We start from the raw sequence: 21,503 nt of genomic DNA on the forward strand, positions 1-21,503 counted from the left end.
CGATGTGAACAAAGCTAGCAGGGGGAATCTGATGTTTCACTGTCGCGACTGCGATCGTTTGCCACATCCTTTATGCTGTGAGGCGTAATTTCTTGTGCTGCATTGTGCTAGACAGACACAGAAAAGTTTGTGCATGAGATGATCGAGGCCACTGAAATTGTAGAAAAAACGCAATCAATGTGTTAACACACCTTCTTTATCGCTCCCTAAGAAAGAGTTCATGCTCTTAAATGCTTCATATTCAACTTTCGTTTTGTTTTTGACAGATCCAAAGTGAATGTTACAAGGCGCCCTTTCTTCATTCTTTTTTTAGGCCACAGTGTATATATTTTGATGTGCTTTCCAATAAACCTTCTTGAAAGTCAGCACTCGCACCGTCGCATTCCTTCCTCATCTTTCTCTTCTTTGCGCTGTTTTGACACGATGAATTACAAACAAGACCATTCATCCGTCTTGCAAAAGTCAATACAGTCAGAGTAGCTGAGATAGTTGGGGCATCCTTCTGAATAATGCAGTCATAAAGACAAGGTTGGGACATAAAGACAAAGACTGTTATTGAATGGCTAATATTAATGCACTTTAGTAATGTGCTTGGTTTAGTTTATGGGGGTTTAACATCCCAAAGTGACTCAGAATGAGGGACGCCTTATGATTTTGCATATTGATATGCTGGGCTTCATAAGAGAAGAAGTACAATAGTTTTTTAAGGCCAGCCGTAGAACAGGAAGCAATGAATCTACACTAATATCAAAGAATGAAGGCTCAAGCATGAGAGTGTAGCTAAAAGGTTATAATGACAAACATGAAAAGCTTTGGAGAAATTCAAGTCGATGACACTTGCCTAAAATAAAGAATCTAAATTTGGGTGAAAATCTGTTGTGAATTCAAAAAGTTGGATTGCACATTAGTAAAGAGAATGGCAGCCGTGATGACTGGTATAGAAATATTAGTTTGAATTATGGTGGCAAGTAATATGCGGACTCATTTCGTGCTCTAACAGTTCATGCAAAATGCACATCAATAAAATAGGAGAACAGTTTGGGGATCAGAACGGTTTCCAGCCTTAATTATTGACAGGTCAGCTTCAGGTTGTCAGGGATAGAACCAAAAGGTTTGGATTGGCTAACAATTATTGGTAAAATCTGTCTTCAGATATCCTCAGTAGTTTAAAGTATGTCAGAAGGCTTCTCACACAGCCCTCAGGTACTCGGAAGCTTGTGCTTATCAATGACTTTCGAGACATGATGAGAAGCAATGGTTAATGCAGTGAAATGGGTAACAAATAACTGATTTTTCTCAAGAAAGTGCCCATGGAATATGCTGTCAAACAAATTCCCAAGGATCCTTCAATTAAGCCCAAAATGACAGTTTATGGGTAGCCACTTTGTTATAACCATCACATACAAAAAAAGAGACACCAGAAGCCCTCCTTATTCACTGAAAACAAGGGAGAATTATGAGACATCATTCCGGCACACAAAATCACACGGATGAAGAGAGTAGACTCCATGGACACCATATTTCAACTGAGGTTTATTCCACAACACAGGCTTTTTATGTGCAAAGGGGTATCCCTGGGGCTGAAAAGTATTTCCGCCACCAGATAACAATTATTCAGGACGGCAAAAACCAAAACACAAAAAAACATAGGGGTAAAGGTATCTTGCCACTCACATTAAACACATCGGCACGCCTATGCATCACCTGCCTGGCTGACCCAACAAACATATTTGCCTCCAGATAATCTATTTCTTTTTCTGGAGCGCTGCAGAAGGGCTGCTGACGTAATTCTCTTTTTCAGCAGAGATACAAAAGGCTTAAAAAATTTCCCAGCCCTTTCAAGTGCTAAACTTGCACAAGGCATGTGTTTCTTTCAAAAACGCCTTGCATGCTCGCTTGTGCGAGCAAAGGCGAATGTGCTCAGCTAAATGACCTCTGCCACTTAATGAATCAGCTGTCCTGCAATGTTCAAGCAAGCGTTCATTGATGCAAGCCTCGTCTGTCTAATGTAATGTTTGCCACAGGCAAGGAGGATGCTGTACACCATGTCAACCTCATGTTTAACGAGGGGTTTGGTGTGCTTAGTTTTGTAGGCAGGCTTTTTCGTAACGTCATTTATCAGGTGGCACATGCATCCCAGCTTTCCCAAGCTGAAAATACGACATGTACATCGTGTTTGTCACTGGCCTTCTTGAGGCGGTGTGACACCTGATGGCAATAGGGCTCAATGACAGGTCACTGTTGCGAATGAGCGTTGTCTTCCGGCTTGCGCTGCCCAGCACACTTCATCTCTCGAACCTGGCTTTTTACCACTAAGGCTACAATTTCTCCTGTGAAAACTGCCTGCTCCAGTCTCCTTACTTGCGCATTGATGCTGTCACAGAGTCGTGACAGCGTCAATGCCGAAGTAAGGCGACTGGAGCAGGCAGGCAGAAAAAGAAATAGATTATCTCAACGCAAATGTGTGTTGGGTCAGCCAGGTAGGCAATGTTTAGTCACGCCAATGCATTCAACTTGAGTGACAAGCTAACCTTACGCCTATGTTTTTGTTTTTGCAACCTTGAATAATTGTTACCTGGTCGAGGAAACACTTTTCAGCTACAGGGGTCACTAGTACCACTTTGCATGTAAAAAGCTCATGTTGTGGAATCAACCTCAGTTGAAGTATGGGGTCTATGGAGTCTACTCTCTTCGTTCGTGTGTTTTTGTACACTGGAATGATGTCTCATAATTCTACCCAGAACCAATTAGCTCAGCTCTCCATGCTTAGCAAAAACAAGGCAGCAGTAACGAAACCAGTTCTCATGTGTGCACTTTTTCTTTTACATCTGTGACCTGCGATGAGTGGCATAAAAACACATATTTAAGTTAACACACATGCATCATAATGTTAATATTCGTAGTCAAATAGTATCACATAATGCAGCCAAAAACATGCAGACATTTCGCACTTCATGCATAGAATGCAACGGTTAAAAGACGAGCAATATTGAATGTAAAACTTCAAATGGCCTGCAACCGGCCCATTCTGACAGTCAACTAATATTACTAATATAAACATGTAAACATATCAGGCCAGAGCTATCCAAACTGCTCCAAGCAGTAGCATTAAGGAAAAGAGCAATGAAAGTAAGAGAACATTTCATGGCAACCACAAGAACAAAGCACAATGCAGTAACAACTTACAACACAGCTTTTGACTTCATCTGGTGGCCACAAAATCCATGCCATTGACTCGGACTGGAAGACATGTGACACCTGCGGATACCAATTTCCCATTATGACTATGACAGGAGTACAAAAACAAGCATGCGAACTCGGTCCAACAGTGAATATCACATGAATGTAAAAAGATCAGGAAAAATATACTTGCCCAAGTATACGCCTCAATACAAAGGAAAACTACCCTGTTTAAAAGGCATCAGTTCCCCTAGCACTAGTAAAGGAATCTTGCTATGAGCAAAACAAATCTGCGTTCGAAAGCGTAGATAAACATCGTAATAACTGAGACAATTATTGCGTCACTTGTTTTCCTCAGAAACCAATTTTCAAACAGCAGAGTGATCGAAATGCAAGATCCTATACTCTGGGTAGCCAGAAACGCTATCGGTATCATAAAAAAAAAATCTTCACATACTCATTTAAAAATTAGATCCTGACGGCCGGAAATTAACTTTCGTTGGTAACTGCAACCTGAGACAGTGCTTTCTTTATAGTGGGGTTTGAATTCAGATGCGGAAAATGGGCACTGATCGTATTGGAGGGTTCCGGATTAATTTAGACCACCTAGAATTTCTTAACGTGAGCTGACATCGCACAGCACAGGGGCATTCTTTTTTTCATTTCACCTAAATCGAAATGCGGCTACTGCCATCAGGATCGACCCCACGACCTAAGGTTCAACAGTCTAGGGCCAAGCAAAAACCGCGGGGAATAAAAATTGTTTCAATCCCCCTCAAAGTGCTAACGCTATCTTGAAAGACAATCATACATTTTACGCACAGCCAAAGTGCCGGTCCTTGAAACGTGCGCGGTGGTGTGAACAAGCATGGGCAGAAACGCGTAGAACGAGGCATATACGAGGACAAATCTGTGCTCAACAAGAAACAAAACGCGCAAACATGCGCATACCAAAATCATGCAAAGCTAGCGCACGCACGGTCGCATCCCCTTTGCCAAAACAAGTACCGACAGCGACAATTCTTGGCAGAGCAACTCACCGCGGCGACAACAAAAGCGCCTTAAACGCTTTTTATAGCATTGAACACGAATACTGCAGCAGTACGACAGGTCACCGTTCCAGCATTATATGCTTCGGGTAATGCACGAGTACTGCTTACCTTTTCAGATGATTGCGTAGTCGTGCAGAACGCTGTTTGCCTTCGTGTCACGGGCACTACACCAACCAGTGAGAGTTCAGCACGGGTGCTACGTAGCCGGCACTCTCTACCACGTAGTCACACAGAAGAAAATATTCTGGGCCTTATTTGGAACATTTCCACCGCGACACTGCCCGCGCGTCTTTGTGCCTGGACACCCATCCTGGACTACACAAAGAAGCGCACAGACTGAAAAGTTAGAGAGACCAGAAAAATGACACTTTGCCTCGAATAGGCTACGTCGACAGCACTGCGCGATTGTGCACCCTTGAGCAAGAAGAAACGCACGCAAACCACAACACAGTTCACGACGGCTCACAATCCAAGTAGCGAATTGTAGCAAGCGCCGAGGCGCGATGCACGCGACGCAGCGCCCGAACCGCCATGAGGGTTAGACAGAAAAACAGCTACCGGCAGCCACCTGGCGGTGACAACCAGTTTTTGTTTCGGTTTCGTTGTGAAAAAGCTTGTATCCTACTTTTTATTTTATTTTTGGTATTTTTATTGGGTATTCAGCCGTATCGGCATCCACAGAAATTGCAGCGATTGCGAGCAATTACCACTTTTAGAAACGCGCGAATTAACGACCTGTTGCTTGCGCTGCGGTTGAAAAATGCCTGAGTTCTCACGGCAGTATGGCTTGCTGCTTTGCTCATTCACGAAATTACATGCCGATTTCTGTTTGTATGGGGAAGTTTTTTTTTATATTGATGGGAGATCAGCAAGGCTAACAAAATACCCAACGTAGCAGTCGTAGAGAGTAGGTTGTCGTAAAAACATGGTGACTCTGTTTGATCGGCAGCACGACGTGAGAGGCGGCAGCGTTGAAACGCGCGTCGAGAGAACAACCTCCATGGTATATGCTTTCTTGAGACTACAGTGAAGGTGTGCATTTTTTATAGTGGAGTTCTCTCATCCAACGTGAAAACCAAATCAATTCTTAGTATGAAATATGCTGTGTAATTTATATCCTCATATTGTATTTATATATATATCTGCATTTCTATTTTGAAAAACAGTGTTGTACTGGTAATTGTGTACCAAGGTGCATGTATAAGAGTGCAGCCTTGTCGAAATATTCTGTGTATATATTTGTATTCGTAACCCTTCTACAAAGAAGCTGTGTGGCCAGCTATGTGGTTAACAATATGTTAATTGAATTAGTATGTCTTGAAATGCACGCTCAATAAAATTTTCTGAATGAAATTGAGTGTTCGGATTCAGGCATGCAGGGCTCTGCAAACCTGCAATTGATTATTTTGTGAACAATGAAGTTAAACTTTTTCTCAAATATTTTGCTAATGATAATCTAAGCCCAAGTATATAAGTCGTTACTTTTTAAAAAAATTTTCTGAAACTGTCAAGTCAACAAATGCACGTGTAAAAAAGAGAAATTTGTCTTGCAGTTTTTATTCTAACAGCATAAAGTGCCAAGTGTACAGTCTTTGTCAAAAGTAACCAGGCTGCATGGTTTGCTTCTAGCTTGTATAGTGGAGCCCTTGTGTTATTCCTAAGGATCAAAACGTGTTGGAAGGTAATAAGACCCTCAGTCCTTACCTCTAGCTACCATTCCAGCTTTAGGGAAGCTGTGAGGGATCCACTGTACGAGCTAGAAGCAAACCATGCAGCCTGGTTACTTTTGACAAAGACTGTACGTTTGATGGATTTGACCCACTGAGATTGTTAGTGCATTGATGAGTTTCATTTTGTCAACCATATAGGCACATGCATGCAGTATCTGCTGCCCAGCATCGGCCATTCAAATACAGCCATGGTTTGTGCCATGCCAAACAAGTATAGGTACAGTCGTGGGTAAAAAAGATTAGCACACATGACGGAACACCAGAGCGCCGGAATGACAACGCCTGGCACTGCGGGTGGCGGAGAGGCTGATAACGGGAGTGCCGGGCCGTTCCCATTCTACAGTATTAAGGGGGTCTGCCACGGACAGTAAAATTACTGCGGACTGCCACGGACAGCAAAACTGCTGACTAAAAGCAGCGCTATCATCTATTGTTCCCGCGAGTTCCTTTTGACAAACCATCGCGGACATAAAAAAACAGTAATAAAAAGAAGCCATCTGTGCTCATGATAACCGAGCCAAAATAAATCCCGCAAGCACAGTCACGTAGGGTCGGCACTTCAACGCTCGGGCGGTGCACGCTTGATAAAGCTTACTTCCTCCCGCACCCCACCCCCCCCCCCCCCCTAGGCTGCAAACATGGAAACGGCCCGTTAGGCAGTTCTGCCTACCGCAGCGCCGCGTGGTGAGATATACGAATTCTGATCGCCAGTGATCTCTGCTAATATTTTTTGCTCGCGACTGTACACATCCATAGGCTCCCACCGTGGTTTCCACATAGTCCAGTGTTGCCTGCCAGGCCCACCGAGATAATCACGATGGATACCACCAAGCCCATCCCGTCCCATCGTGTTCACTGAAGTGTCCAGCGTGGTTTCCATTCAGCCCAATATTGTTTACTGAAAGTGCCAGTGCAGCCACCACAATTTCCACTCAATCCAGGGTGGCCCAAAGTCGCCATTAGTGCATCCAGCATCTCTCCCATTCGCTCCACCAGCACCCAGGGTGGAAACCAACACTTCCAATCAGCCCACCGTTTTCTCCAACATGGAAACCAACACTTCCATTCGGCCCACCGTTTTCTCCAACGTGATTTTTGCTGGAATTTTCAACAGGGAAGAAGCATAATACCAAAGCGGGAAGATCTAAACTCTGTCATCGACTCATGTGATGCCGATGTTGTACTGCTGACAGAAACGTGGCTCTCGGCAAAGATAGAGAGCAAGGAACTGTTTGATTGCAAGAAGCGCTACAATGTTTATCGTTCTGATGGAGGTGACAGAAGTGGAGCAGGTGTTTTAATAGCCATCGCCGATAATATTGTGTCTTCACCTATTTGTCTTTCTAGCATTTTAGAGTTGGTTTGGGTTGAACTTCGTGTTCATTTCAGGAAACTTATTCTGGGCATATACTACCGTCCCCCGTCTTCGTGCGCAACTTTCGTTGAAGATTTGCATGATGCTCTTAACATGATCTCAGTACGTTATCCGGGTGCGGCAATCCTTCTTGCTGGTGACTTCAATTATCCCAGTATCGTGTGGGCTAATACATCGCCGTATCCTCGCCCCTTTTCTACCGAATGCAATAACTTTTTCCGAACCTGTTTGGACTTCAACCTTTCGCAGCTAGTTACTAAGCCAACTCTAGTCACGCCATCATGTTCCAATGTATTATACCTTGTGCTAACCAACGCGCCGGATCTTATCCCTTCAATCTCGTACTTAGCTGGTCTTAGTGATCACACGTTGCTTCATTACGATGTAAAAATTAATATTCCTAATCGCCGGAGCATCTTCAAGTCCATTAGAGATTATAAACGGGCGGACTATGATTCCATTAATCGTGAATTACCTCTTTTTTTAAACAATTATTTACCAGATTTTCCACAGTGTTCTGTCCACACTAACTGGGAAATGTTTAGGGACACTGTTGAACGTCTCACTAATACATTTGCGCTGTTTAGAATTTTGCGGTGTAATAGCCAATCACCGTGGTTTAATAACGTTTTCAAAAGCCTATCCAATAAGAAAAAGCGTTTGTTTCGCTCGGCGAAATCGTCAAATTCGCAACAACGATGGGACGGTTACCTTTGTGCGGCCGCTGAGTACAAATTAGCTCTGAAAAATGCTAAGGACTCCTTCTTTAACAGTGCTTTGCCTGCATTGCTGATTAATAACCCTAGACAGTTTTGGAACACTGTGAACAAAAAAGATAGTTCGTAAGTACTACTTACATCTTCTGACGGCGTTGCATTTTCACCTAATGAATGCGCTAGTGTTCTTAACAGTGTTTTTGTTGCTGCTTTTTTTGGCAATGTTTCCCTTACCAATCAGGGGTGTCCGGTCTTGGATGCTTTTCCCACGGATCCAATTCTTTTTGGCACAACTGGCATCCTGAGAATAATTGAAAACCTTAAGATTTCTTCCTCCTGTGGCGTCGATAACATTAATTCGAAATTTCTGGTTAACACAAATATGTACAGTTCAATTCTGCTCACCAAACTGTTTGACCAGTCTCTGGAAGCAGGCTGTATTCCAAATGACTGGAAGATTGGGAGGGTGATTCCGCTGCATAAATCTGGTGATAAACATTGCCCTGATAACTTTCGCCCTGTGTCGCTCACCAGCATTCCATGTAAAATCATGGAATATGTCATCTACTCTCATCTTGCTAACTTTTTAGAATCCAATTGCTTTTTCACTAATGCCCAATACGGCTTCCGTAAATCGTTTTCATGCGAAACGCAACTCATATGTTTAACAAATTACTTGCATCGTATGGATTCCCACCAACTAGCCCGCCAGATTGTGTAATTGCATTCTAGATCGCGGCTCCCATGCTGATTCTTTATTTATGGATTTTTCTAAAGCTTTTGCAAAGGTTTCACATGAGTTTCTTTTTCTTAAACTAAACAGCCTTAACATTGATTCCACAGTGCTTGCATGGTTGCATTGTTTTCTTTCAAACCGAAGTCAGTTCGTACCAGCAAATAACGTCAATTCAGATTCCTCTCCTGTTTGCTCTGGCGTGCCTCAGGGGTCCGTTCTTGGGCCCCTCCTCTTTCTCATTTATATAAACGACTTACCAACTAATATATCGTCTACCATTTGTCTTTTTGCCGATGACTGTGTTATTTACAGCGAAATTAATGATGATAATGATGTATGTGTTCTTCAGTCAGATATTAACAAGGTACTGGATTGGTGTAACCTGTGGAATATGAAGCTAAACATTACTAAATGCAAGCATTTGCCCATTTCTCGTCTATCTAATACACCCTCTACCTGCTGCATTAATGGCATCGCTCTTGAAACTGTGTCGTCTTATAAATATCTGGGTGTTCACGTCTCTTCTAACCTGTCTTGGAAAACTGATGTTGACTACATTGCAAATAACGCCAACCGCATGTTTGGCCACCTTCGCAGAAATTTTTCATGCGCACCGAGTTCATTAAAACTATTACTTTACAAAATATTGGTCCGCTCTAAATTGGAATATGCGTCATCGTTGTGGAACCCTGGGGTCGAATCTCTCATTTCTGACTTAGAATCAATTCAAAACCGCGGTTGTCGCTTCATTCTTTCCAACTATCATCGTACTAGTAGTGTAACTGCCATGAAAGCTCACCTTTCCCTACAGCTTCTTTCCCATCGCAGGTCAATAGCTTCATTATGTACTTTTCACAAAATTTATCATAATCCTCATCTTAAAGAGAAGTTATTAAAAAGACCACCTTATATTTCAGCACGCATTGATAACCTCCACAAAGTTTGGATCCCTCCGTGTCGCACAAGATGTTTTCATGATTCATTCAACCCAGAACTTGTGTCAGCTGGAATCACCTTCCCCACAATATTGCTGTAATTACTGATACTGCTGAATTTCGTAACACTGTTATTAATTTTATATAAGTATGTGTCCATAACTTTGTTAATTTATTAGCTGCTGTTTTCGTTTCTATTTTGTTTTGTGAAATGCTGCCTTTTGTTAATTCTGTTATTGATTTTATACCAGTGTTTGCTGTAACTATATTCAATTTTTCTAGCTGCTGTTCTGTTTTTGGTACTTGCATGTATTCCCACTCTCCTCTTTAACGCCTAACGGCCCTGAGGGTAAATAAATAAATAAATGTGGTAGCGATCGTCCGCCAAGGAGCAGTGGATATCGGGTTATCGTTTTTCTTGTAAACGCCATTGCAACACTCTTTTCTGGCGAGAGACGAAGACCTCTGGAAGCCAGGTACTATCAGCGTCAATTGAAACGCGAACAGCACAACTCGCATATTGGCGCGTGCTCATGGGAGCGCGCCGACGATGAAGACGAAGTGTGTGTGTGTGGCTCGGACAGCCATCTTGTGAGTTCTCTGCTGTGAGCTGAACTTCGCTGAAACTGTGGTCTGTGCCGGTCCTGTCCTCGTTACATTTTTGCTGGAGGTGCTGGGTACTTCCCAACATCTACGTGCCCCGAAGGCTGTCTATGAACACGGATTTGACTCCGGTTCATCGCAGTGCGAGCCGCCGACTCCAAGGTCAGTCACCAGAGTTCGACCCGTTATCCCCTAAGACCAGGGCTCCAGCCGCGACGCGCAGGACTGACGCGGCACCTATGGCTAACAACGGAGACGCGGCAGCTATGGCTGACAACGGAAATTCAGCTGCTCATTTCCTGGTCCTCCAGCCGCGAACGCCGCCGACATTCCATGGCGAAGTGTTTGAGGACGCGGAGGACTGGCTTGACCAGTTCGAGCGCGTTGCCAGGTACAACGGCTGGGATGCGGAGCGGAAGCTGCACAATGTTTACTTCGCTCTTAACGACTCGGCGCGGACGTGGTACGAGAACCACGAGACAACGTTTCCTTCTTGGGAACGGTTCCGTAGCCAGTTGCTGGCGACCTACGTCAACACCGACCGTCGGGAACGAGCTGAGTCGGCACTGCAGTAAAGGAACCAGCGACCCAATGAGAGCGTCGCAATGTATTATGAGGACATGACACGATTGTTCAGAAGGGCGGATCCCAACATGGCCGAGGACAAGAAAGTGCGCCACCTGATGCGCGGCATAAAAGAAGAACTGTTCGCTGGGCTTGTGCGAAGCCCACCTAACACCACTTCGGAGTTTCTATCGGAGGCCACTACCGTCGAAAAGACCCTGCAACAACGCGCCCGCTACTACAATCGCGCCGTGAACACCGTATCTACTGCCGACTTTGCGCCAGCCACCAGCGACTCTGCTGACACCCTGCGGGAGCTGGTTCGATCTATCGTCAAAGAAGAGCTGCACAAAATGCACCTCTCTGCCCAGTCGCAGCCGCAGTGTCCGCCGTTAGCACAAATTATCCGAGAGGAAGTGCAGCAGGCGGTCCCTGAACCTGTTGCCCCTGCTGTCCTTACACCGACGCCCCCGCGCCAGACGTACGCGTCGATACTCCGGCAGAACTGCGACCGCACCCCTTGGAGCGTAAGCCCACCTGCTTTCCAGCCGCGGTCCCCGCCTGTCACTGTGTTGGCCGAAGCGAGGCGCGGAAGACGGACGTGTGGCGGGCACCTGACCAGCGGCCCCTTTGTTACCACTGCGGTGAGGCTGGCCATATCTTGCGGTGGTGCCCTTATCGCCGAGCTGGAATTCGTGGATTTCATCCGCGAGTCCCCTCTCCGCTCAATGGCGAACGGCCCCGCGAAATTGAGGAGCACCTGTCAACGCGCCGGGAACACACTGATTTCTCTCGCCCTGACTACCGCCCACCAACCTCTACCCGCTATCGCTCGCCGAGTCCCCGTCCTTCGACAAGCCGTTTCAGCCGCTCACCGAGTCCTCACCGGGGAAACTAGACCCAGCGACCTGCGGAGGTAAGGCCGGGGACGAGCGAACAGCCGAACATCCTCCATCGCGTTCCCGACCAGACGACGACTATCAAACGAGGACACGTGACGATCACAAAGGATGTGCAGCTTCGGACTTACCGGTCGATATCGACGATTCAGCAGTTACGGCATTGGTTGATACGGGAGCGGACTATTCGGTCATGAGCAACGAGCTAGCAAAGGAACTGAGGAAAGTTTTAACCGCGTGGACTGGGCCTCAGATTCGCACAGCTGGTGGGCACCTAATCACCCCTGTTGGCCGGCGTACGGGGAGAGTTACAATCGACGGATTTGTTTACGTTTGTGACTTTGTTGTTCTACCTCACTGTTCGCGCGATATCATTCTCCGCCTGGACTTTTTACAGGCTAACGGCGCCATTATGAATTTAAAAGAGCCGCGCGTGACGTTTTCGCCGACGCAAGTAATTGAAAGAGGCGACCCCGACGACTCCAGGATGCCCGCCCCGCGTATTGCTCCTGATGACGTGACGGTGCCTCCGCGGTGCAGCATGATGGTCCCCATGCACAGTGACTCGCCCGGTGATCGAGACGCTATGGCAGTGAGAAACGGCAGCCTTCTACTCGAGAAAGGAATCTGCGCTGCAAGAGGGCTTGTTCGCTTACGGGATCGCTCTGCGACACTCTTGATCACCAACTTCGGAACCGAGTTCCAGCCTATTGCGAAAGGAACGGCCGTCGTATACGTTACCGACTTCATTGAGCACGCAGAATTATGTGCTCTGGAGTTACCGTCGCCGGACGGACGCGATGCAGCTGCCGTTCTGTCTACCATGGACATTAATCCCGGCTTGTCGGTGGGTCAGAAGCAGCGCTTGTTAGAGCTCCTTCACGATTTCGCAGAGTGCTTCGCCACGACATCAAAGGTAGGCGCACAACGGTAGCCAAACACCGCATCATCGTCAACGAGGAGACTAGCCCAATATCCCAACACCCGTACAGAGTGTCACCGATGGAACGGGAGGCTATACGATCCGAAGTGCGAGAAATGCTTGCAGACGACGTAGTCCAGCCGTCCACGAGCCCCTGGGCTTCGCCTGTGGTATTGGTGAAGAAAAAAGATAACACCTTGCGATTCTGCGTCGATTATCGGAAGTTGAATCGTGTCACGCAACGTGACGTTTACCCCCTTCCACGCATCGACGACGCCTTGGATCGACTGCGTGACGCTAAATATTTTTCTTCACTCGACCTCAAGAATGGCTACTGGCAGATCGAAGTGAACGAAAGGGACAGAGAGAAGACAGCGTTCGTGACACCTGACGGCCTTTATGAATTCAAAGTGCTACCCTTTGGACTCTGTTCTGCGCCAACAACCTTCCAACGCATGATGGACACCGTTCTTTCTGGGCTGAAATGGCAGTCATGCCTAGTGTACCTTGATGATGTCATTTTTGCTTCTAGCTTCGAGGAACATCTCAACCGGGTGCGAATGGTGTTACAGGCGCTCCGTTCGGCACAGTTGACGATAAAGCCACAAAAGTGTCACTTAGGTTTCGAAGAACTCAGTTTTCTTGGTCACGTGATAAGCGCTGACGGAGTCCGTCCTGACCAGGAGAAGACTGCCGCTGTGGCACAGTTCCCGCGCCCAACCGACAAAAAGTCCGTTCATAGGTTTCTGGGCCTCTGTACCTATTACAGACGTTTCGTTGAAAACTTTTCCACAATTGCCGAGCCCCTTACAATGCTTACTAGAGACAATGTATCTTTTGTGTGGAATGATGATCAGGAAGCTGCCTTCAACGAGCTACGCAGCCGCCTACAAACTGTCCCAATACTCGCCCATTTTGATGAACTAGCTGCCACTGAACTTCATACTGACGCCAGCAATGTTGGCCTCGGCGCTATTCTCGTTCAGTGGCAGGACGGCAACGAGAAAGTCATAGCGTACGCCAGCCGCTCTCTTTCGAAAGCAGAGGCAAACTACTCTACCACAGAGAAGGAATGCCTTGCGGTAGTGTGGGCGATTAGCAAGTTCCCACCATATCTCTATGGTCGCCCGTTTCGAGCTGTAAGTGACCATCATTCGTTATGCTGGCTAGCCAACCTCAAAGACCCTTCGGGACGGCTTGCGAGATGGAGCCTTCGGCTCCAGGAATACGACATCACGGTAGTGTACAAGTCCGGGCGTAAGCACAATGACGCCGATTGTTTGTCACGTGCACCTGCCGACGTTGCTCCAGCCGAAACGGAGGACGACTTCCCGTTTTTTGCTCTCGTCACGTCCTCCGATATGGCCCGGCGCCAACGGGCTGACTCAGAGTTGCGTCCGCTCATCGAGCATCTGCAGGGCCTTAACGTCGATGTTCCGCGGCTTTTCGTTCGAGGTTTGGGTTCCTACAGTCTCCGAGATGGCGTCCTTTACAAGAGGAACTTCGCGCATAACACTGAAACCTTTCTTCTGGTTGTGCCATCCGAACTCCGTCCAGAAATCTTGCACGCCTGCCACGACGAGCCATCGGCTGGTCATTTGGGTGTTACGCGGGCGTTTGCCCGCATTCGTGCAAAGTATTACTGGCCAAAGTTGCTCTCATCAGTGCAGCAATATGTGAGGACCTGCCGTGACTGCCAGCGACGAAAGGCACCACCAGTTAAACCCGCAGGGCTTTTCCAGCCCATCCCACAGCCTACAACACCTTTCCAACAAGTGGGCATGGACTTGCTGCGCCCATTCCCATTGTCTTCCTCTGGGAACAAATAGATTGTTGTGGTGACGGACTACTTAACGCGGTACGCCGAGACACAGGCGCTCCCCCACGCTAGTGCTGCAGAAGTGGCTCAGTTTTTTATGACATCCATCGTCTTGCGTCACGGTGCGCCATCAGTCGTCATCACGGACTGTGGAACCGCCTTTACGGCGGCATTAATGCAATCTCTCTTCGAACTTACCCACACCAGTCACCGGAAGACAACAGCCTATCATCCCCAAACAAACGGCTTGACTGAACGCCTCAACCGGACGCTTGCAGATATGCTTGCTATGTATGTCGACGTTGAGCATCGCACGTGGGACGAAGTTCTTCCTTATGCAACCTTCGCCTACAATACGGCAGAACAGGAGACTACCCGTCTTACACCTTTCCAGCTGGTCTACGGACGGTGTGTCACTACCATGCTGGATGCTATGCTACCCGCTGCTCACAACGACGGAGACATCGGCCCCTACGCTGACGTTGACACATTCGTCCAGCGGGCTGAAGAAGCCCGCCAACTCGCCGATTCGACATCAGCAACAACTCAACGCTGGTCGCTACAACCTCCGACACCGATACGTTCGGTACGAGCCCGGCGATTCTGTGTGGGTATGGACATCTGTGCGCCGCCGCGGACTCTCCGAAAAGCTCCTCCGACGCTACTTCGGTCCGTACGAGTTCGTCGTGTAAGTGATGTCACTTACGAAGTTGTTCCGCGGGACACAACCTCCTTACCACGTCGGCGCCATCCGACCGAGACTGTCCACGTGGTGCGCATGAAGCCCTACCATGACAGGCTGCAACCCGCCGCTTTACCAGCTTAACAGCTCTCTGTGTTCTCTGCCCTCCTCCATCTATACCAAACATTACCTTTGCCGTCCGTGTTCGTTTCCGGCGTCGGGCCGCCGCTTTGATGGAGGGGGTAATGGCCCGTGCTCATGGGAGCGCGCCGACGATGAAGACGAAGTGTGCGTGTGTCGGTGGACGAAGACGAAGTGTGCGTGTGTGGTTCGGACAGCCATCTTGTGAGTTCTCTGCTGTGAGCTGAACTTCGCTGAAACTGTGGTCTGTGCCGGTCCTGTCCTCGTTACAATATATTATACTAGGGATGCAAAATACATGAGCAGTGGATTTTCCCATCGAAGCCGAAAAGACCGCTCTTCTAAAATGTTAATAGCCCACGCCTGTATTTCACCTCCAGCCTCTAATATACTTGATTTTTTGTCCTCGCGTTTCAGGTGTTTTGTTCGCATTTCATTTGACGCTGATAGTACATCGAAATGCGCAATTGCGCTCTCTGAAGACGTTGCTGCGTAATATACCGCGAACGTGGTGCGGTCCAGGTGCAGATATCATCAGCATAAATTGTTATGCGGACCCCTCGCGGGAGGTTTCTTCTTATGTGTATGAGGACAATATTGAACAGGAGAGGGCTGAGCATCGCTCCCTGTGGTATGCCCCTCCCCACTGCGTGACAACGTGTTGGACCGTTTGGAGTGGTCATAAAAATTTGCCGTTCTTTTAAATAATGCCCACTGCACTTGTATAGCTTTCCTCCAAGGACAAGACTGACAAAGACTGCGAGAATTGCATGGTGAAAGACAGAGAAAGGCGGCCTAGATGTCAGGAAAATGGTTGTCGGGATGTGCCTAGCATGAAGATACTCCTCAAGTGATTGAGACGAGGGCGATGATATAGTCAGTCGCAGACCTGTTTTGATGGAACCCGTTCATTTCTTGGGGGAACTCATTTCGCTCTCTAGGAACCAAGTTAGGCGTTTGCAGATCATGCGCTTCATGAGCTTACCTGTGCAACTGAGTAGGGCAATGGGCCGGATCGATGCGTAGCTTGTTAGCTGCTTACAGGGTTTCAAAATGAGCACAATTTTCGCCAGCTTCCATTCCGTGGGGACCCCACCAGCATCGAGGAAGAATTGTAATACTCCAGGAGTCGAAGACGGGAGGTGTGGGGTAGGTTTGCAATGGCGTCATAGGTCACCTCATCATGACCCGGAGACGTGTGTCTGTTTGTCTCCGCGATAGCTGTGGTAGTTCTTCCATTGTGAAAGGCAGGTCTAACGCTGGCACTGCCGCCTTTGGGATGCCTGTTTCACCATCTGCGGAGGGTGTCGAATGCCGTGACCCTGCCGACAGTAGCCTGCAGTATTCTTCTGAGACTTCTTTTATAGATTTTTGTTGACGAAGGGAGAGTGCAGCGAAGGGGTGGAGTTGTTGAAGTGGCGTGCGTATACCTCTAACTATCCCCCAAATATTGGTTTCTTGTAATAAAACAGCGCAAGGACACAGGACGAGAACGGAGAGAAGACACAGACGGCGCTGAACTTGCAACTTCGTTTATTGGAAAAACACGCTGCTTTTCAAGGCAGGGCATCAAGAAAGCGCGCGCATGCGCTTTGTCAAAAATACACTTGTCGGGTAATAAAACCTGTCGTAATCGCACGTGTGATTATCGGTGCTAACCACTGTTTAGCAACTTCATTTTCTTAGAGGACAATGCTACTGAAGGCTGGCTGACACATGTTTCCTTTTCTCAAGATATGAAATGCCTCTGCTACTTCCCTCGTACTACGATCGTTATGTATGAACAAGACTTCGGTGTCAACGAAAAATGGGGTGCACTTACACTCGAGACAATGCTTGGCCAAGTTTGTTGAGCACTTTCCCAAAGAATTTTGGTGCTCCAAAAGCCGTACATTAATGGAACGACCTGTCTGGCCAATATAAGTACGGCCACAGGACAGAGGAATCTGGTAGACCACAGCAACCTTACACGAGACGAACTTGTTTGCATGGTTAATTTTATACCCTGTTTTCTTTCCCATTCCACCTCTCTTCCTTTGAACAGCTGCACCCACTTTGCCTACCTTGTTAGGAGCTGAGAACACAACGTGGACACCATACTTGGCCCCAACTTTCTTAAATCTCTGTGAAAGGGAATGTACGTACGGCATTACAGCTGTATTCTTCGTTCATTCGTCCACACTGGAGCGCTGCTCAGAGTCACGTTCGGAGGTTTTCAATTTTTGCAGGATCTTTTCCGCACACGACACAAGAACTGAGTCCGTGAAACCGGCCTGCTTACAGCGGTGAAACAAGTGAAGGCGGGCTAGTTGGTGGTTGACAATGGAGAGAGAGAGAGAGAAAAACTTTATCATGGCAAGTGTGTTTAGACCCCCCTTGGGTCCCTGGACCACCGCACGGTCCCACTCTACGTCGTAACGTACATGCGGTGTTTGACAATGGAGTGCATATTGCAACCGCGCAAAACGACGCAGGACGAAGAGAGGAATGCACAGGACAAGACGCGGAACTTCAACTAAAGTTTACTACGGGAAAACCACATTTATACGGGAACCGTAATCACACTTGATAAACAGCCGAAACCATCAAACAGCACAGGCACGAGGGTGCGGGTGGCACAAGTTGGCATCTAGATAGTTTAACTCTTTCTTAGATAAAGATACTGAAGTGGTGCTGATGCAACGGTCATTTTCTTTTTTTATGCAGTAGGCTTCGAAGATTTCCCTGCTAAGCTGGGTCGCCAATTTTTTAAAGACAATTGTGTCGCGGAACCTGGGTGTGCAATTACTACAGTGGCGACAATGTTTTGCCAGTTCCCCGCCTCCCGCCAATGATTCAACAGCGGCGCGATGCTCCTGAAGTCTGACATTCAGGCGTCGTCTAGTTTGTCCTATGTAGCAATTCCCACATGTGAGGGGTATTTTGTACACCACCCCCCTTTTGCAGGGAATGAACCTGACTAAGTGCTTAGTGCGGCACTCGTTCTTTTTTCCCCTTCCCTGCACCATATTGCACATGCCCGAAAGCTTTTTGGGCGCCTTGAAGACCACCATCACATTTCATGGCCACTTTTTTGAGGCGATGGGAGATCTGGTGGAAGTATGGCATTGCCACGGGTCTCCGGCGTTGCGGTTCTTCACTTGGGCTGTGCTTCGGTGGGCAACGAGCTTCCTCGGCAATGGCTTCTATCACCGAGGTGACCATCTGTTACGCTCGACTCCTTCCGCTAAAACGCCGAAGCATCGGGACGGCTCCTTGGGGCTGTTGCTACTATGTGTTAAAGACGGGAAGCGCCAGCCTACAAGGAATGTACAGACATGTGGAAACTGTCAATAGACAGGACTTCGGAGAGGCGTCGGCGTGGCGGCCCCGGCACCCCGAAAGCAGGGAGCGGCGTCAACAAGGGGACCCCCTGGTGGTTTATGGGGGGACATCCGCTGCACGGGAACGGTCTTCGGCTCACTCCCATTAGCGGTGCCAAACCCAAACGAAACGCAGCGGCATGGTGTGTCGGCGGCTGTTCTGTGTTGTTTGTGGCCAGCGCGGGTGCTGGCGTGCTCGCGCTTCGGTAACGGCTTCCGGCATTCCTGGAACCTTTCGGCGCAAGTGCGACGCCGGCCCTCCGTCCCCGCGGCTCGCTGTGAAGTGCAGGTGTCAGACTTCTGTTTCGGCTGACGAATGGCTCGACCTTAACGGCTTGTCATCGTTGCTACGAGGGATCGGCCGGACAGCATCTTCGAGGAAGTGGCGAAGGTGAACTGGGGGACGTCCTTGTGGGCGGAACACTACAAATGGACACGTGGCCCAATTCGCAGTGATTGGACGCATTTTTGATTAACCAAATTCCCCAACTAGGGACCTGGGGACAGGACACCCTATTTAAGCCGCTGTTCGGCGTGGAAAGAGGCTTTTTCTTCAACCTTGTAACCTTGTCTCCCTACTTTACCTTCTTGTCTTACTTTCTTCATGTAATTAAACCTTTATATTTTACCCGACGCTTGTCAGGGAAGTTCCTCTATGTGCCGGCAGTCCGAGGCAATTTATGGTAGGGAACACAACTGGCGCAGTCGGCAGGACCTGCTTAGGCTGAGCGGAAGAACTTCACAGGGGACAAGCGACAACGACGACGAGAGTGGCGGAGGGAGCGACCGGGCTACCAAGAAGACCCACCAGACCTCCAGGCTCATCTGACCCAGCCGGGGCACCGACAGCGAAGCTACGGTAGCTAAGCGAGTACCCGTTTGGTTTCTTGTGTTTGCGTGTAATGTCAAAGCCTTGGGTTTTGAGGAGTGACATTGCTAAGGAAACAGTAATGGCGAACCTGGGTGTAGATGGGGAAGGGGGAGAGGTGCCGGCACTAACAAGTGAGATGGTAGACGGCCGTAGTAACGCCTCGCCACAGACGTCGCCGGAGCAGCAAGAAAGGCTGCTGGAGTTACAATTAAAAATTGCTGAAAGGGTCCTAGAAACAGTACGTTTGCAATCACAAAGTGGAGTCGCGTCCGTCGAGGGGAGCAGCTGCTCAGGTGCGGATACGCGGTCGGAGGAGGACCGGAAACTAAAATTTGCTAGCCTCTTGAAGGAGGTACTCGCGACAATGCCTACTCAAGAAGCACTAGTGCCGGGTTGGTTTGAAGACATCGAGGCAAACTTGGAATCTTACGATGTACCAACAGGGTGGTGGGCCGGACTTGTGTTGCCGCGACTCAGTGAGAGGGCGCGGGGACTCCTTACACGTTTGTATTCAGGTGAAAGGCGAGAGTACGCCATTCTAAAAAGCAAAATTCTGCAGGGACTCAGATAATCAACTGCAGAGTACAAACGCCTTTTTCAATCATCCAGCAGGAGACCGGAAGAGTCGTGAGAGCAATTCGCGGTCAGATTAGAGAATTATTGGGAGTACTATGTCGAAAGCAGTGAAGCAAACTCGTTGGAGAAAATTAAACAGCTGGTAGTCTCAGACCGTCTGAAGGATTGTCTCAGCGCAGCCGCAAGAGCACACATTGCGTTAAATCAAAGCCAAAAGCGAGGATTCCTTAAGCCCGAAGATGTTGCTACGATAGCACAGGCATTCGAGGAGAGTGTCAGGTGCAGAGTAACAGTGGAAAGGACATCAAGTGCGAACGAAAAGCAGAAAGCTGAAGGGACACCGACAGCGCGGCCTTCAGAAAACACTAGCCCACATTCGCGGCGCAGGAAACTTTGTTTCCATTGCCACAGCTACGGGCACGTAGCAAAGGAATGCCCGCAGGGTGCATTATCGGCGAGGGAGGCGACAAAGAAAAATCGTAGCGAGAACAGAGAGGTCGTTGCTCGAGTAGCCGCACCACCTGAGGCGGGGGACGCGCCAGTGCGAGTAACAAAAGTCGGCGGGGCCAGCACGATTACGCTTAAGAGTGCAGCTCAAACATTCGACGCGCGAGTAGACTCTGGGGCGGACGTGACCGTCATTCGCAAATCACTGTGCCCAAGGTACGACAGCGCAGGGTCGACTATCAAACTGACAGGTGCGTTTGGGGAGCAAGTAGTTGCCGAGCTGGCATACGTGCCGATGTCGACTACGGAGGGCGCTCCATGTGTCTCATTTTACCCCGCGGAGAAGGGCATACTGTGTGCGATCACCGACAAGTTGGCAAGGGGCATAGACGTGCTGAAAACCCCTAATGACTACGAGCAGCTCTTGGAGGACAGAGTGGCAGCACCACCTATCGGCGAGCCTGAAGGCGAAGATGAGAACTTAGACCCAGGGCAGGAATCGTGCGAGAACGAGGGCGAGGAAGTAGTGCGCGCATGCGAAGTGTCCGTCGAGAGCACCCCGCAAGAGGCAGCGCAAACATTCCGCGAGGCGCAACGGATGGACGAAACGCTGAGAGAAGCATGGGCACAGGCGAAGGAGGACACGGACGGCATGCTCGTGCGCGACTAGCTGCTTTATCACCGAGAGCACGTCGCCGGGCACGAGTGCTGCCAGCTCGTTCTGCCATCAGAACGCTGCAAGGAAATCCCAGAAATGGCCCATGATTCCGCATGGCCAGGACACCTTGGCGAGCGGAAAACTCTACAGCGCATTAAGGCGTCATTCTACTGGCCAGGGGTAGCCCGCGATGTGAAGCAGCCCTGCCTTACGTGCCATGATTGTCAGATGAGAG

The 21,503-nt window shown here is 48.5% G+C and overlaps 2 pseudogenes; both read left to right on the top strand.

Moving 5' to 3' along the window:
- The window catches only part of LOC149325342 (uncharacterized), a 41,655-nt pseudogene extending 33,959 nt beyond the window's left edge, over positions 1–7,696 (top strand).
- A 2,710-nt stretch (positions 7,697–10,406) lies between these two features.
- LOC149325343 (uncharacterized) lies at positions 10,407–21,280 on the top strand (annotated as a pseudogene).
- Positions 21,281–21,503: the final 223 nt, after the last annotated feature.

This window comes from Amblyomma mixtum, chromosome 10 (genome assembly GCF_055824585.1).
Source record: "Amblyomma mixtum isolate Tamu chromosome 10, ASM5582458v1, whole genome shotgun sequence".
NCBI classification, from domain to species: Eukaryota; Metazoa; Arthropoda; class Arachnida; order Ixodida; family Ixodidae; genus Amblyomma; species Amblyomma mixtum.